The 15,923-nt window shown below is 41.9% G+C and overlaps 1 protein-coding gene and 1 long non-coding RNA gene across 2 annotated transcripts in view; one reads left to right on the top strand and one right to left on the bottom strand.

Moving 5' to 3' along the window:
- Window positions 1-1,841: 1,841 nt before the first annotated feature.
- Window positions 1,842-4,044, bottom strand: LOC116723806 (uncharacterized). Its single transcript, XR_004340040.1, has 2 exons — window positions 3,499-4,044; window positions 1,842-2,306 (listed from the first exon to the last, which is right to left on the bottom strand). It is a non-coding gene; the product is annotated as an uncharacterized LOC116723806 (long non-coding RNA).
- Window positions 4,045-4,396: 352 nt separating this feature from the next.
- The window catches only part of LOC116723803 (synaptic vesicle glycoprotein 2C-like), a 74,951-nt gene continuing 63,424 nt past the window's right edge, over window positions 4,397-15,923 (top strand). Inside the window, exon 1 of the mRNA XM_032568956.1 lies at window positions 4,397-4,557. The gene's annotated coding sequence lies outside the window, so the exon portion shown is untranslated. The remainder of the gene's footprint in view (window positions 4,558-15,923) is intronic.

Below are 15,923 nucleotides of genomic sequence, written 5' to 3'. Positions count from 1 at the left end.
GACTACGACTCAGATACTGTTCCATAAAAAAGCGGGCCTGTGCAATTTGTGCGACTGTTGTTGAAGATATCAGAGGGAATTACAAGGCGTGGAGGGCAACATCACCTGACATACAGAACCATCAGCATTCTCCAAACTTGACATGAAGCTGAATGAGAAAAAATGTCATAAATGACATATGAGTGATGCTGCCGTGACATTTCTGTGAGGTTAAAGTATATCCAATTGTATCCACCTCCAAAATGTCACCTAATCACCAATTGACAAGAATCTGGAGGATTTTTCCGTAATCGCGCTTAACCTGAAAACGATGGCGGCACTTTAATAAATAACGTAAACCTGCTGATTTTAAAGAAAGCGTCTAACTAAAAACTGAACCCAGTCATGTGTTGATTTTTCTGAAAGTTGACTCAAACAGCAAAAGTGTTGAGTGAATTTCCTAAGGACAGAATATGATATGTATTGAATATGTAAACACAAAAATTGTAGATTTTTAGCTTTGTGTGGACTTTTGGAATCTGAGGAGCCCTCTATTGATATTTTTCAGTCAATAGAAATATATGTTATTGTCCCAAATGATGGAAATTTCTGAGCAACAGCAACAATGTGACAATCAAACCAAGTACAGTCACAAATATTGACTATAAAAGTATCTATAAGCAGAATGAAGAATAAAAACCCCAAATTTCAACACAAATATCATGTGGCTCTAAAAAATAAAACGCTAGGAAAGTAGCAGTAGGATTTTTTATTATTCATTTACTGTTTTTATGATAAAGGATGTGCTTGCTAATTTTCAGTGTCAGTGTTGCCAATATTGTTCGCAATATTGGCAACAAAAAAAGTGCAACATTGATATCCCGTGAGGCTGGATATTTCTAGCAAAGGTAAACATAAAAACTGTGAAACACATAATATGAAATGTAAAGCTATTTTTGTTTGCATTGTAAATAATGTGTTGGCTTAATACCTTCCTGCAGGAAACATGAGAAATTGTGTTCCTCCAAAGTTTCACTTTTCTTCTATTTTATCTCGAGTCAGACTTCTTCGTATCCTGCCTGGTACATTTATTGACTGTATTCATGCCAGGTTTGACAAGTAGATAAAGAGAACAAAAGTTCATATTAGTGAATTAAAAATTTCCGAAGTGCTGTCTAACAAAACTCATGATACAAACCTTTTGCTTCTGAAGTTCTCCTCCAATGCTAACATCCTTTGATGCCGCTTCCCTTCCTCTTGTGCTAAGAAAGGTAATTAACCTTGCAGTAAGCAGATAGGCTCATCCGGAGGCCATTTATCTTGCTCCTTAACGACACCCAGGTTATCTCAATGCCTGCCCGCATTATCACACTCTTTTCTGAAAGGCAGGATATACTGTAGGAGCCGAGAACGTGGCAACGCAATAGCGTCAAACTGAGGCTAAACAGCTTTGTTTTTATGACTGTATCCGAGTTACACAACTGGAATTTCACAGTGTTCTTTTGTACTTGGGGACATGTATCCATTATGTCTCTTTTATTTAAAGATACCCACACATCCCTGTCTTCAGCTCATTGGAAGTATAAAAACAGCAACAACTACTATTCCAACACCAATTTGTTAGTGCAGTAAGATTTTTCTTACAGGCAAATCGTGGCAATTGTCTGTATACGACGTTGCGAGGGGGTTCATGGGAGTATTTGACCCTCATCCAGCAGAACATGCATGGAGTCAGGCACTGATGTTGGACAAGAAGGCTGAAAATACACGCCCACTCAGCAATTTATTATTGAAATCCCCATTTTGTTTCAGGAACTTCATCATTTGTGAAGCAAATTGTATAAGTACTGTACACACAGATGGATGTTTGAAGGACTTTATTTCTTTGAATGATTATCTGTCAGATTTTTCCTCTGATAGATAATAAAAACATGACATTTAAAAATAGAATATTACATCACACCAAAAAAAAAAAAAAATACAGAAATGCAGCCTTCATGAAAAGTATGCTTAATATCTAATTAAAGGTTGTCGATTTTCAAAGGACAATTTATTGAATATGGCAGCAATAATAACACAAATAATAACATTACTTGATCTTAGTCAATGTTCTGCCCTATGCACAGAAATAAAGATGCCAGATTATTGAAACTGAAAGTGAGACTGGAGGTATGACCAACTTTCTGATTAATCTGATTAAAAATGATCAGACTACTAACTTCACACTCAGAACATTGAAATCTATTCCCCAAGGGATGAGCAGATGCTTTGATATACACTTTACACATCCCATCCTGATGCACAACTTTGCTCCCAAGAGACGCGCACTATTCAAACGAAGAAAAACAAAAAGACAAAACAAAAGACACAAATTCTTTGAATGCATGACAGAAAATGATCTGTTTCATTTTGTCTCGTCGGGAACGGCATAACAAGTGTTTTTTTCCATGCAACAGCATTTATCGTAAAGTAGGAAACTGTGTCAGGAACCTAACCTAGCAAGAGCTTTTTTTTTTTCTTTCTCAAAAAAAGACAAATATGTCAGTGAGTAGGAGTTCTGCATTTTGCCCAGGTACGCTGCACACACAGAGGTACCAAGGTAAATATAGCGTCTCTCTGATTTCAAAATTGTGGTAAAAAAAACAAAAAAACAAGCGACAATGTATTTTTCAAACTTGCGTTAGTGTGGGAGGTATGAGCTGGAGGACGGATTCATAATTTGAAGAAAAAACAAAGCAGCCCGTCCTGATGCATTTACAAGCAGACCTCTCCAACAACCCCTCTTTGTTTTAATCCACTGAATTATGTGCTCTCTGGAGCACATAAATAGAAATCAATTAAACTCTATATAACCCATCCAACTAAACAACTCGGAACCAGGGTTTTCTTTCATTCCAGAATAACTCGTCTAATTAGACGTTTTTGCAGAATATTGCGTCGTCGTACAACAATTATTGAAAGAAAAGTTTCTGCATTTCTCACAGTCTTTCCCCACCAGCAGCAGCTCTAGTTTACTCATCCTAACAACACGCTAACAAAAGCTGGTTCGATTTTCCTACTTTTGTTTGGATTTAGGAGGCTGTTAGAGAGGGAAACATCTGCAAGCAAAGCAAACATTAGGCCAGAACACTGCTGCCGCTGGCAACGGCCAAACAGCTGCAGCAGGAGGAAGCGTCTCCGTAACGTACTGGATGTACGGTGCACAGACGTCGACTCATGACGAGCTGAAAGCGAAATAATCCAGCATCGTCCGATGATTGGACTGCTGTGTTTCAAACACATACATTTTTTTGTGTGTGAAGGAAATACGTGTTCTGCTTCAGGAAACACTGGGTGGCATAGATGATTAAGAGGAACTCACCAGAATAGTTTAAAGTCCAGGTATATAGCTTTTCTCTATGAAGCATTCGTTCATTTCCGTTGTAGTTTTTTTGTTGTTTTGTCATGTTTTGACCACAAAACCCAACATTTTGGAGATTAACGTCACTTTATAATGTTATTCCCTCATCAGAAACATACCTGGAGTGTCGCTGTGATTCTTTTATGCGTGTTTGGGAAATCCTTTCATCTCTTCTCCTCTGAGCTGAGATTTCCAAGCTCCCACCTCACAGAGCAGCCATTTAGCAAACGCCTCCTGGAACCCGCTGAGCTCTTTACGCAAACTACTCCTCAGTGAAACGCTGGTGAAAGTGTGGCTAAAGGGTTAATAGAGGAGCGACGCAGTCATGACTTTCTGAAGGCGGAGTTTCGGAAAGTGCAAGAGTTTCTTAAAGAGACAGAGGTCCAATTTCCAGGCATTAAATAACAAAATCGAATTTCTTTTAGCGCAAATTTTCTATTTATAGCATTTTTATAATAACTGAAGGTAACAGTTGGTTGTTTGTGTTATAAAATTGTACAGTGTGTGAGGAAAATACATAATGCTGCCCATTTAAATTACGGCCGCAGGTTATGAAAACATTTTTGTTTTGAACATCTCACCAAGCACCGGTCAAACCATCATCTTTAAATGTTACAGAAGGTACAACTGAACCTACCAATGGCTGTTCAGCTAATTATGCTGACCTTAAGCCCAAAGAAGAAATAAATAAAAAGTAGAACTAGAAAAGCAGATTCTTTTCTCCCTTTTTTTATCAGCTTGGTCCATAGATTTTCAGGTGAAGAAACAGGAAACTTCTTGCCAAGATCCGCACTCCAGTCCCGCAGGTTTCTCTCCTCCGCCAGCTTGTCACCCAACTCATCTCGTGACTCTTGTCAGCGGGTATTAAAGTGCATTAAAGGGATGGAGACCTGCTGATACTGATCTCAGTCTGTCCACTACAAACTATAGCTAGCCCCCTTCCTCCCTCTCTCCTCTCCTCTCCTCTCCCTCCCATCGCACTCACGCTTCCCCCGCAGCCTCTCTCCGCTTTCTTGGACTGCAGCAGAAAAATCCGCTGCATCGCACAGGAACAGAAAGCAGAGATCTGGCTGCGATGTCTGCTCCCTCTGTGTCCGTGTGAGCGAGAAGGAAATCGGGGAACGGAGCCGCCGGACTCATCGGGCTCGCAGCGATGCTTTCTGGTCCCCCCGGAAATTGTAAGTAAAAACGCTTCATCTTTTTAAAATCATATCCGCATCTATGAACTCATCTCCGTCCGTCCGCTGCATAGTTTTTTTCCCCCCTCAAAACTGTATTTTTTTTTATTACATATTTCTTATCCATAAACATATCCACCTGGATATAGCCTCTCATAATTTGAGAGCTAACTTGGGATTTGAACGCGGCTGTAAAATTAGGAGGTATAGTGGTTTGGTATGATTGACGGAAAAGTTGGTTAGAACTTTTCTCGCGAATGTTTGCTCGTGCTTTCGTGTTTTTTCCCCACACAGTGTTTATTATTATTATTATTATTATTATTATTATTATTATTATTATTATTATTATTATTATTATTATTATTATTATGTGCCACGCATTTCATCTGTCGGTTATCGAACCCGTCAAAGTTTCGACGAATATGCTGGTCGAGGGGGTTCATTTTCGGTGTTGAATCGGGGGAAATAAATAAAGAAATAATACCGAACCGGTCCACGCACGAGCTTCTCCGTCCTGTACAGTAATCACTGCAGGAAATCAGTTCCGTCAGTTCCGTTTGGTCGTAGTGTGGCGTCCTCGGCGGATTGATTCCCAGGGAAGCAGGACAGCAAAACCCCCCGGAAATGTAATTATGGGAAGCGCGCGACTCCCGCCGCGGTGATTGATGCTCCTTCGTGTAAGTGACGTGTTCCGCTCGCGCCCCGTGGCGCCGCTCTGCGAAGCCCGCAGTGGAAACGCTGGAAGTGGAACAAAAGAAGCTGGGTTGGAGTGGGAGGGGGTGACAGATGAGTTCAGCATTAAGCCTCCACCAAACTTCTCTGTCAGCTGTGTTTCCAGGTAGGTTTTTGTTGTTGTTAACCATTTGAACAGGTGTTTGTCCAGTAATGAATTTTATGTTTGCTCTGCGAGAGCAGTATTAGTTTCCAGTCCAGCCTCTGTGTTGTGGCAGTTTAATATCGGAAGGGAAACAACAGGGTGCAGTGGCAAAGAGAAAAAAGCGTGGAGAACGTTTGAACCTTTCCACAAGGGCGTAAATCCCATCTCATTATTTGGGGGCGGGGGGGAACCATAAACAGGAAAATTTCTTAAGACCAATTTTGGTTTAAAAACTTAAAAAAGTTTTTAAATCACATTCAAGCTACAGGACCAAAAATGACTAGTAATGCACATCAAATGTGTTTTTCTAAGTAAGCAAAGTGTTGAGAAATAAAACTAAAATTCAAATGTTGCTTAGATATGAGTTTTGTTCAGTCTGACTGATCTAATCTCTGCTACACCTTTACAAACATTTAAGGTTCTAAATAAAAAAGCTTTAAGGAGTAACTGCTCTTAATACAATTCCTCATAAACATTGATTTATTGAAATGGCTTCCAATAGAAGTCATGAGCTATTTAAATTAAAACTTAAGTTGCTTTATTTTTAAGCCTTTTTTACTTTTGCCATGTCCTGGATGACTGAGAACCAACAAGTAGATAGAAATTAATATCTGGGGGTATTATAACTAAAATGTAACATTTAATTTGTCATAATGGACTCCCTTGGCGTTGGTGGTTGAAACGGTCCATGGATCCACTGTGTCGTCCTCACCGGCGCCATCTGCTGCCGGGCCGCTGTTCGGCGCAGCATTGTTTGCTGACGGTGGACATCCTGCTTTGTAGTCCTGACCAGTCATCTGTTTGTAGTCCATTTTCAGCTTCAGTAGCAGCTGGACAGCAGCATCAACCTCAGCCTGCAGAAGAATAAATAAAACAGGGACAAGAAAAAAACAACAACAATATCATCAATTAGGCAAAAAATAAAACCAATTGAAAGAACTTATCAGTGCTTTGTGTGTTTGCCTTAGGTACCTGAGTTTGCTGTGGTGTGCTAGTTTATGTATGTTGTATTATGGTTAATAAATTACATTTTGAAAACTATGTTTGATATTTATCCTTACAGGACTTTAATATAAGGTAGCTATGAAAAGATAGTTTAAATCCCGAGGCCCCTTACCTTTGTGAAATGAAGAGCAAATGTTTCCAAAGCACAGTTAAACACTTCCTGGTAAATTAATTTATTCCCATGTTATAGAGTGGGAACGGATTATATCAGGTGGCTAAAATATTTGGTTCCCCTCCTTTAACTTTGGCAAATAATAATCAAATGTCACCAAATCCACAGGATTTGTTGTTGATGAAGAAAGGAGTCGACATAGTTAAAGAGTTTGTGAAAAAATAATAAGGTCCCATGTCATGGAGGGGGAAGGAATTTTTTCAAGTGGCTAAAATATATGGTCCCCCCCCCCAAGTAAGTTTGGTGAATAAAGAGTAAATATGACCAAATTCACAGGATTTGTTGCTGATGAAGATGAGACTAAGAACAGTTAAAGGAGATTGTGAGAAAAACAATTATCTCCCATGTTATGTATGGGGAACAGGTTATTTCAGGCAGCTAAAATATGTGGTTCCCCCTCACAGCTTTGGCAAATAATGAGCAAATGTTTTCAAACTTACATGATTTATTGTTGATGAAGAGAGGAATAAACAAAGTTAAAAACTTGTTGGTAAATTAATTTGTTCCCATGTTATGGAGGAGGAACGGATTATTTCAGGTGGCTAAAATATTTGGTTCCCCCCTCATGACTTTGGCAAATAATGAGGAAATGTCACCAAATCCACAGGATTCGTTGTTGATGAAGAGAAGAATAAACAAAGTTAAAGACTTTTTGGAGAATTAATTAGTTCCCATGTTATGGAGGGGGAACGGATTATTTCAGGCAGCTGAAACATCCATTCTCTACTCTCCTCCTCCCATAACTTTGGGAAATATTTATTCTATGCTTGTTCTAGAATTGCTTTATGTTAATTCTGATTTGTTCATTTTGTTGACGTCTGTTCATTATTTATTTATTTATTTATTTATTTATTGGTTGGGTCGTTGCACATTTAGACATTTATTCCACCAGGTTTTGGACACTGTTGTTGCGGATGGATTTCTGCTCCAGGCTACCAGGGCCAGCATGCGGATTGTTGCTCCTGAATAGTGTTTCCACTCATAAGTTGGGCTTAATTTTCCTTTTAACTTCGTCGTATTATCTGTGGGGTTGCACGTAGCAACATTCATCCTAGTGTGAAAAAAGAAAACCCAACTGTCTGCTCTTACTTCAAACTTTGGAATTTGCACCAAAGACCCAGCATAAGGTCGCCTCTGTCCTAGACCAGAGAAGTGCTTTTGTTAGCAGCTAGGGGCGGGCTCGCTGGAAACAGCAGCCAATCAAAACATTTTGTTTCAGATCGTTAGAATTTAAAGCATGAAAAAGTAAAACCGCCCCTGAAAATAAATCTGAACGTCCGATTAGCGTCAGAACGTGTAACTCTCGTCTCCCTGCAGTTTATTTTCAAATCAAACCCTCCCAGAGTTTAAATAGGTCAACGTGCCGCTTATAGCTGAGGATGTTCCGCCAAATCCATAAACTTTATTTCTGACTGTGTTCTCGAGTCCTGTTGGTCTTTCAAAATCACCAGGTGGCGATCATAAATCTCGCTCCGAAAGCTGTGTTTAGCTCCCGTTTCCCAGCTGTTGGCGCCGATGAGAGATTAGCCGATCGGGATTGTGAAGCGTTCACAAGCAGCGCTGGTGGTTTCGAAACAGCTTCACTGAACTGACGCTGTTTCAATTCACTGAAGCTGTTTCAGTGGTCGGGGATACGAGAGCATCTATTTGCAGGGACACAATGGTAATTCGTGTGGTTAAATTGTCTCCATGCACATCTCTCACAAAAATACAGAATAAAATTAGCAAAATAAAAGACTTATAGTGATGTAATGGCTTTGACTTGGCTGTCGGGTGACGGATAAGTCTTTTGGATCCTCACGATGTCTCTTGGCAAACGAAGGATGAATCCTCGTGGTTTCCTTCTTTAGTCAGTAGTTTTCTGGCCGTACAAGTTTTTGTCTAGTCTCTACCTAATGTGAGACTTGCAAAGATGTTGTTCTTGGTTCTAATTTGACCTCCAAGTTGATTTGTATGTAGCACATTTCAGCAACAAGGCAGTTCAAAGTGCTTCACATCAGTGGTTTATTACCACCACGGACCGGTCAAGGCTTGGGGGAGTGGAGGGAGGTGTAAGCAATTTTACTGCACCCCCCATCCCCATACCCCCACACCCCACCCCCCCACCCCAGACTATCACAGCCTGTGGGGGTTTTCCCTGACAGTGAGCGAGAAGGCAGCCTGTTCAATGTGACAGGCAGCCAATCAGACAGCGCAGTGACGTAAGAACGGAGGGGAATCCCAAACAGCTGACTGAGAGCCCGGTCTTGTGCGAAATTCTGCTCCCCTGTGAAAATCTGTCCCCCCCTGTCGGGAGCGCGCATTGCAGCCAGAGAGGCGAATCTGGCCGATCTGACCATTGTCACGGCTCTTCTGATCGATTTCTCATATAATCACGTCAAGGTTGTAACATTCAGTTTAATCGGCAGCTGTTGTTTTAAAAAAGAAGCAATAACAAAATGATAAAATAAATAAATAAACGAGGTCTTCTTGCGCTGTTTTGTGTTATTTTAAACGCCAAGAGAATCGGTCTTTTTCCAACTTTTGTCACTTAAGCCTGACAAATAAAAGTAAGTCACCAAACACAGTTTTCTAACACGTAGTGTTTTATTTCTAATTTTTCCTTGCTGAGGATGGAAGCTGGCTGCTAGCAGGGCACAAAAATTAAGACTGCCTGAAAAGATGAGAGTGTAGACTTTCTGGTAAATCCCATTTTAATGTAAAATATGACAGATTACAGGATTAAGGAAATTTCTAGTACACTACATGCTATCACACATAACATTTTTTGAGAATTTGGAAACAGTTGCTCTTTATTTCCCAAAGTTATGGGGGGAGGAGAGGAGAGATTGGATATTTCAGCTGCCTGAAATTATTTGCCAAAGTTAAAGGAGGGAAACCAAATATTTTAGCCACCTGATATAATCCGTTCCCACTCTATAACATGGGAATAAATGAATTTACCAGGAAGTGTTTAACTGTGCTTTGGAAACATTTGCTCTTCATTGCACAAAGGTAAGGGGCCTCGGGATTTAAACTATCTTTCCATAGTTACCTTATATTAAAGTCCTGTAAGGATAAATATCAAACATAGTTTTCAAAATGTAATTTATTAACATAATACAACATACATAAACTAGCACACCACAGCAAACTCTGGTACCTAAGGCAAACACACAAAGCACTGGTAAGTTTTTTCAATTGGTGGGCTTCCGACACATGCCTGATGGAACCACCTCAGGCACATGTCACACTGGATCTAGGAAAGAAACCAAAAATTAAAAACCTTTTTTTAGAAAAATGTCTTTTCAATTACAATATTCAATCAATAATTTTAGATTCCCTTGTTTTCTACTGCTGGAGGATCACGAGGGGAAATAACCAAAATACAAACACAAAGGAGTAAGTAGACTAAATCAACCTAAATAGAACAAACAAAAATAACAAGAAACTCGAAATAAACATAATTAGACTCACCAATGAAGAACAGATGTGAAAAATAAGGCAGAATTAAATGGAAACAACAAAGGAACCACAAAAGAATCTGAGAAGGACGCTGGCGGAACAGCAGTCTTGGAAGATGCTGGCGGAGGAGCAGAAACCTAGGAGGATGCCGGCGGCAGAGCAGGAACCTGGAGGCCGATGGGACTCACGACGAAGCCCTGGAGGTCAGCCTGGAGAACAATAGGACTCGCTACTAAGCCCTGGACGCAGGCCGCGAGACCGACAGGACTCGCTACGAAGCCCTGGAGGTCAGCCTGGAGACCAACCGGACTGGCTACGAAGCCCTTTACGCAGGCCGGGAGACCAACAGGACTCGCCATGAAGCCCTGGAGGTCAGCCCGGAGACCAACGGGACTCACTATGAAGCCCTGGTGGCAGGCCGTAAGACCGACAGGACTCGCTACGAAGCCCTGGAGGTCAGCCCAGAGACCAACAAGACTCACTATGAAGCCCTGGAGGTCAGCCTGGAGACCAACGGGACTCGCCACGAAGCCCTGGAAGCAGGCCGGGAGACCAACATCGCCACGAAGCCCTGGAAGCAGGCGGGGAGACCAACAGGACTCGCCACGAAGCCCTGGAAGCAGGCCGGGAGACCAACAGGATTCGCCACGAAGCCCTGGAAGCAGGCCGGGAGACCAACAGGACTCGCCATGAAGCCCTGGAGGCAGGCCAGGAGACCAACAAGACTCGTCACGAAGTCCTTTAGGCAGGCTGCGAGACCAACAGGACTCACTATGAAGCCCTGGTGGCAGGCTGCGAGACCAATAGGACTCGCCACGAAGCCCTGGAGGTCAGCCCGGAGACCAACAGGACTCACTATGAAGCCCTGGTGGCAGGCTGCGAGACCGACAGGACTCGCTACGAAGCCCTGGAGGTCAGCCCGGAGACCAACGGGACTCGCTACGAAGCCCTGGAGGCCAGCCCAGAGACCAACAAGACTCACTATGAAGCCCTGGAGGTCAGCCTGGAGACCAGCAGAACTCGCCACGAAGCCCTGGAAGCAGGCCGGGAGACCAACATCGCCACGAAGCCCTGGAAGCAGGCCGGGAGACCAACAGGACTCGCCATGAAGCCCTGGAGGTCAGCCTGGAGACCAACGGGACCCGCTACGAAGCCCTGGAGGTCAGCCGGGAGACCAACAGGGCTCGCCAAGAAGTCCTGGAGGCAGGCTGCGAGACCGACAGGACTCGTTACGAAGCCCTGGAGGTCAGCCCAGAGACCAACGGGACTCACTACTAATCCCTGGATGTCAGCCCAGAGACCAACAAGGCTCACTATGAAGCCCTGGAGGTCAGCCTGGAGACCAACGGGACTTGCTACAAAGCCCTGGAGGGAGGCCGGGAGTCTGACAGGACTCGCTACGAAGCCCTGGCCCCAAGCTCTTCATCCAACGCCTAACTAAAATAAAAACAAAACTAGAGTTTATAATATAACTCTATGACCCTGGCGACAAAGGAATCGTCTGGTGACGAAGGAGACCTGAGTTTGATGGCCTCAAGTTCCCATGGCACTGCAGTCCTGTGGGCCTCAAACTCTCCTGCCAACATCTTTCAAGCATTAAGCTCTTCCGCCATCAGCCCCCATGTGTCCCTGACACCGCAATCCTGTTGTCCTCTAGCTTTTCTGACACCAATAATCAAGCAGGAAGCTTGAAGCCCTCATGACTCTTCTTAATTTAGAAGTTCAATCTTTCAAACCAATACCTGATAGTGTCAATACACATTTTCAGGAGTTTATTGGAGAAGCCTCCGATCACGCGACTCAATATAGACGGCTGCTCCTGTGGCTGGTCTGAATCTGACTGAACCTGAATGTCTTCGTGGATTTCTTCTTCAGATCCCTGCTGGCTCAGCTGTTCCATTCTGTTCCTCAGGCTGTGGCTCAGCTGTTCCACTTCGAGCTCCAGGTCAATGGTCATATTCTCCAAGGCAGCGCTTTTCTGCTCCAGGGCAGCGTGTTCCTGCTCCAAGGCGATGATTATATTCTCCAACGCGATGCTTTTCTGCTCCAGAGCGGTGGTTTTCTGCTTCAGGGCAGTGTTTACCTTCTCCAAGAAGGAGCTTTTCTGTTCATGGGAGATTTTTTCCTTCTCGAAGAAGTTGCTTTCCTCCTCCAAGATGGAGTTTATCTGTTTCAAAGTGCAGTTTTCCTGCTTCAGGGTAAATTTTTCCGTTGCCATGGCAGTGTTTTTCTGCCTCAGGGTGGTGTTGTCCTCCTCCAGGGTGGTGATTTTTTGCTCCAGAGCAGTCTTTTCTGTCACCAGGGTGGTGATTGTTTGCTCCAGAGCAGTCTTTTCTGTCACCAGGGTGGTGTTTTCCTGCTTCAGGTTATTCTTTTCCCTCTCCAGGGCAGTGTTTTTCAGATGCAAGGCAGCAATCTTTTGCTCCAAGGCAGTGGTATTCGGCTCCAGAGCAGTCTTTTCCATCTCCAAGGCAGTGTTTTTCTGCTCCAGAGCTGTCATTTTCTTCTCCAGGACGGTCTTTTCCTGCTTCAGGGTATTTTTGTCCTTTTCTAAGGTCGTCTTTTCCTTCTCCAGCGCAGTGTTTTTCAGATCCAAGTCTGTGGTTTTGTGCTCCAGTGTGTTGATATCTTCCTTTAAAGTTTTGATTAGGTCGAACAGTTTTTTTAACTCCTCATCCTTCTCCCGAAGCTGCTTGTCTTTTTCATGTGTAGCTTGTTCTGTCTTTATAGCTCGGATCTTTAGCTCCTCGTTTGTTTTAATCAGAGAATGTCTCTCAATAGACATCAAGTTGACCTCTTTCAAGATGCCTTGGAGCTTCTGAGTCTCTCTAACTAAGGTCTGCTGGTCGGAATCGGAAGACGACGCTTTGCTGCTCTGATTCATTGTTGATCTTTTTTGTCAAAAGTTGCTCCAAAAGTCCAAAAGTTGCTCAATGGTTTTCTTTATTTGTTTGTTAGGATTTGCCTTTTTAAAAGCTTTTGTTGTCAATTTCTTGTTAAAAGAACAATCCTTCTACGTGCTCTGGCTCTCTCGCTCTCTCGCTCTCTCTTCTGTAGTGGTTATGACCGTAGAATTCAAGAGTGCAGCTTTGTGATGCATTCTAGCTCAAAGTGTGCATCACTCTTTGTGACATCATTTTGCGTGATGTCACAAACTGATGTCACTACCTCAGCAGAACAACTAGAAAACTGCCGAAGTTTGAATAAAAACAGACTTTATGGCTTAATGCAGCTCGGCTTAGCTGATGGCTATTGGAGACAGTTCAGCTGGTAATATGTCACCAAGGCCGAAATCCGCGCTTGGGAGACAGCGGCTCTTGAGGACAATGGACTGGCACAGCAGGGTGCGAGGACCAACGGTCAAAAGGAAACATTGTGCCCGAAAACAGAAAAAGGGGAAACGGGCGGGCCTGTTGACCCAGCTGATGCCTAGGAAGCCACCGGTTCCGACTCTCTTTCTGACCAATGTCCGCTCACTGGATAAGAAAGTGGATTTGCTTATTCTTTTATTATGTCTATGGCTCAACCTCTCTCTAGCTAAGCAAGGTTGGTGGAATCAAATAATGTTCTCACTCTTTGGTTACCTAGCAACTCACTAATTCTTTGGTTACCTAGCAACAGCCTGTTGAGTCACTTACGCAGCAGCAGTTTCTGGTTTCACCTCCATCCCTCATAATTGCATAGAAATAAAAAAAACAGAAATAAAAAAACATTGGAATGTGAAAACTATGAATAAAACAAGAAAGTATTCCAAATATTTAAGATAGAAAAACTAATAAAAAGTTATTGATACAAGTATAAGACACTTATTTCATGATATTGTAATATTTTTCCATCCTTACCATAATTCGACTATTTCTGTGTTTAAAATCCATTTTAGTTAGTTATTATTTAGGATTATTTTCTGAGAAATTGAGTTTGATTAGTTTGAATGTAATTACTGAAATTCGTGGTTATCATTAACCAAATCTATATGACTCACAACAACATTTAATTTCCCTCTGGGATCAGTAAAGTTGAATTTTGGAGGCAAAATTTTACCAAGTATTTTTTTTGTCCAGTTTCTAGTGAAAATATCTTAGTACACTTAAAATAAGACAAAACTGACTAATAAGCAACTTTTAAGCAAGATGTAGAAGTTTGTTTAAGTAAATAGTTCCTTAAAATTGCTGAAGAATTATTAGTTCCATTGACAGAATATGATACTTAAAACAAAAAAATTTTCCCCAGTTATAAGTGAAATAATCTGCCAATAGAACTAGTATTTTTTCATCAATATTAAGGAATCACTGACTTAAAACAAGCTCCAATACCTGAAAAGTTACGCATAAGTTAGTTGTGTCTTATCTTAAGTGTACTAAGATGTTTGCATAATAAACTAAACCAAAACGACTTGGTGAGATTTTGTGTTTTTGCAGTGAGGGAGCTGGAAACAATCGGAAATCATTTTTATTCCCAAAAGATGTAAAAAATTATGCTAAATGATGCACTAAAATAGAGCATACTGAAGTTCATAGTTATAATGTGAAAAATTTTGTATTAATATGTCAGTTATTAATTGGAAGAACAAACACCTGTGTGAGAAGAAAACTCCTCTTCGTAGGAAGCGATGGGGCTTCTGTCCGGGTAAATTAATTTGTTCCCATGTTATGGAGGAGGAACGGATTATTTCAGGTGGCTAAAATATTTGGTTCCCCCCTCATGACTTTGGCAAATAATGAGGAAATGTCACCAAATCCACAGGATTCGTTGTTGATGAAGAGAAGAATAAACAAAGTTAAAGACTTTTTGGAGAATTAATTAGTTCCCATGTTATGGAGGGGGAACGGATTATTTCAGGCAGCTGAAACATCCATTCTCTACTCTCCTCCTCCCATAACTTTGGGAAATATTTATTCTATGCTTGTTCTAGAATTGCTTTATGTTAATTCTGATTTGTTCATTTTGTTGACGTCTGTTCATTATTTATTTATTTATTTATTTATTTATTGGTTGGGTCGTTGCACATTTAGACATTTATTCCACCAGGTTTTGGACACTGTTGTTGCGGATGGATTTCTGCTCCAGGCTACCAGGGCCAGCATGCGGATTGTTGCTCCTGAATAGTGTTTCCACTCATAAGTTGGGCTTAATTTTCCTTTTAACTTCGTCGTATTATCTGTGGGGTTGCACGTAGCAACATTCATCCTAGTGTGAAAAAAGAAAACCCAACTGTCTGCTCTTACTTCAAACTTTGGAATTTGCACCAAAGACCCAGCATAAGGTCGCCTCTGTCCTAGACCAGAGAAGTGCTTTTGTTAGCAGCTAGGGGCGGGCTCGCTGGAAACAGCAGCCAATCAAAACATTTTGTTTCAGATCGTTAGAATTTAAAGCATGAAAAAGTAAAACCGCCCCTGAAAATAAATCTGAACGTCCGATTAGCGTCAGAACGTGTAACTCTCGTCTCCCTGCAGTTTATTTTCAAATCAAACCCTCCCAGAGTTTAAATAGGTCAACGTGCCGCTTATAGCTGAGGATGTTCCGCCAAATCCATAAACTTTATTTCTGACTGTGTTCTCGAGTCCTGTTGGTCTTTCAAAATCACCAGGTGGCGATCATAAATCTCGCTCCGAAAGCTGTGTTTAGCTCCCGTTTCCCAGCTGTTGGCGCCGATGAGAGATTAGCCGATCGGGATTGTGAAGCGTTCACAAGCAGCGCTGGTGGTTTCGAAACAGCTTCACTGAACTGACGCTGTTTCAATTCACTGAAGCTGTTTCAGTGGTCGGGGATACGAGAGCATCTATTTGCAGGGACACAATGGTAATTCGTGTGGTTAAATTGTCTCCATGCACATCTCTCACAAAAATACAGAATAAAATTAGCAAAATA

The sequence above is a fragment of the Xiphophorus hellerii genome, chromosome 8 (assembly GCF_003331165.1).
Source record: "Xiphophorus hellerii strain 12219 chromosome 8, Xiphophorus_hellerii-4.1, whole genome shotgun sequence".
In the NCBI taxonomy this organism is placed as follows: domain Eukaryota; kingdom Metazoa; phylum Chordata; class Actinopteri; order Cyprinodontiformes; family Poeciliidae; genus Xiphophorus; species Xiphophorus hellerii.
Note: the sequence above shows the minus strand (reverse complement) of the source record. Positions and strands in the feature narration are given on the sequence as shown.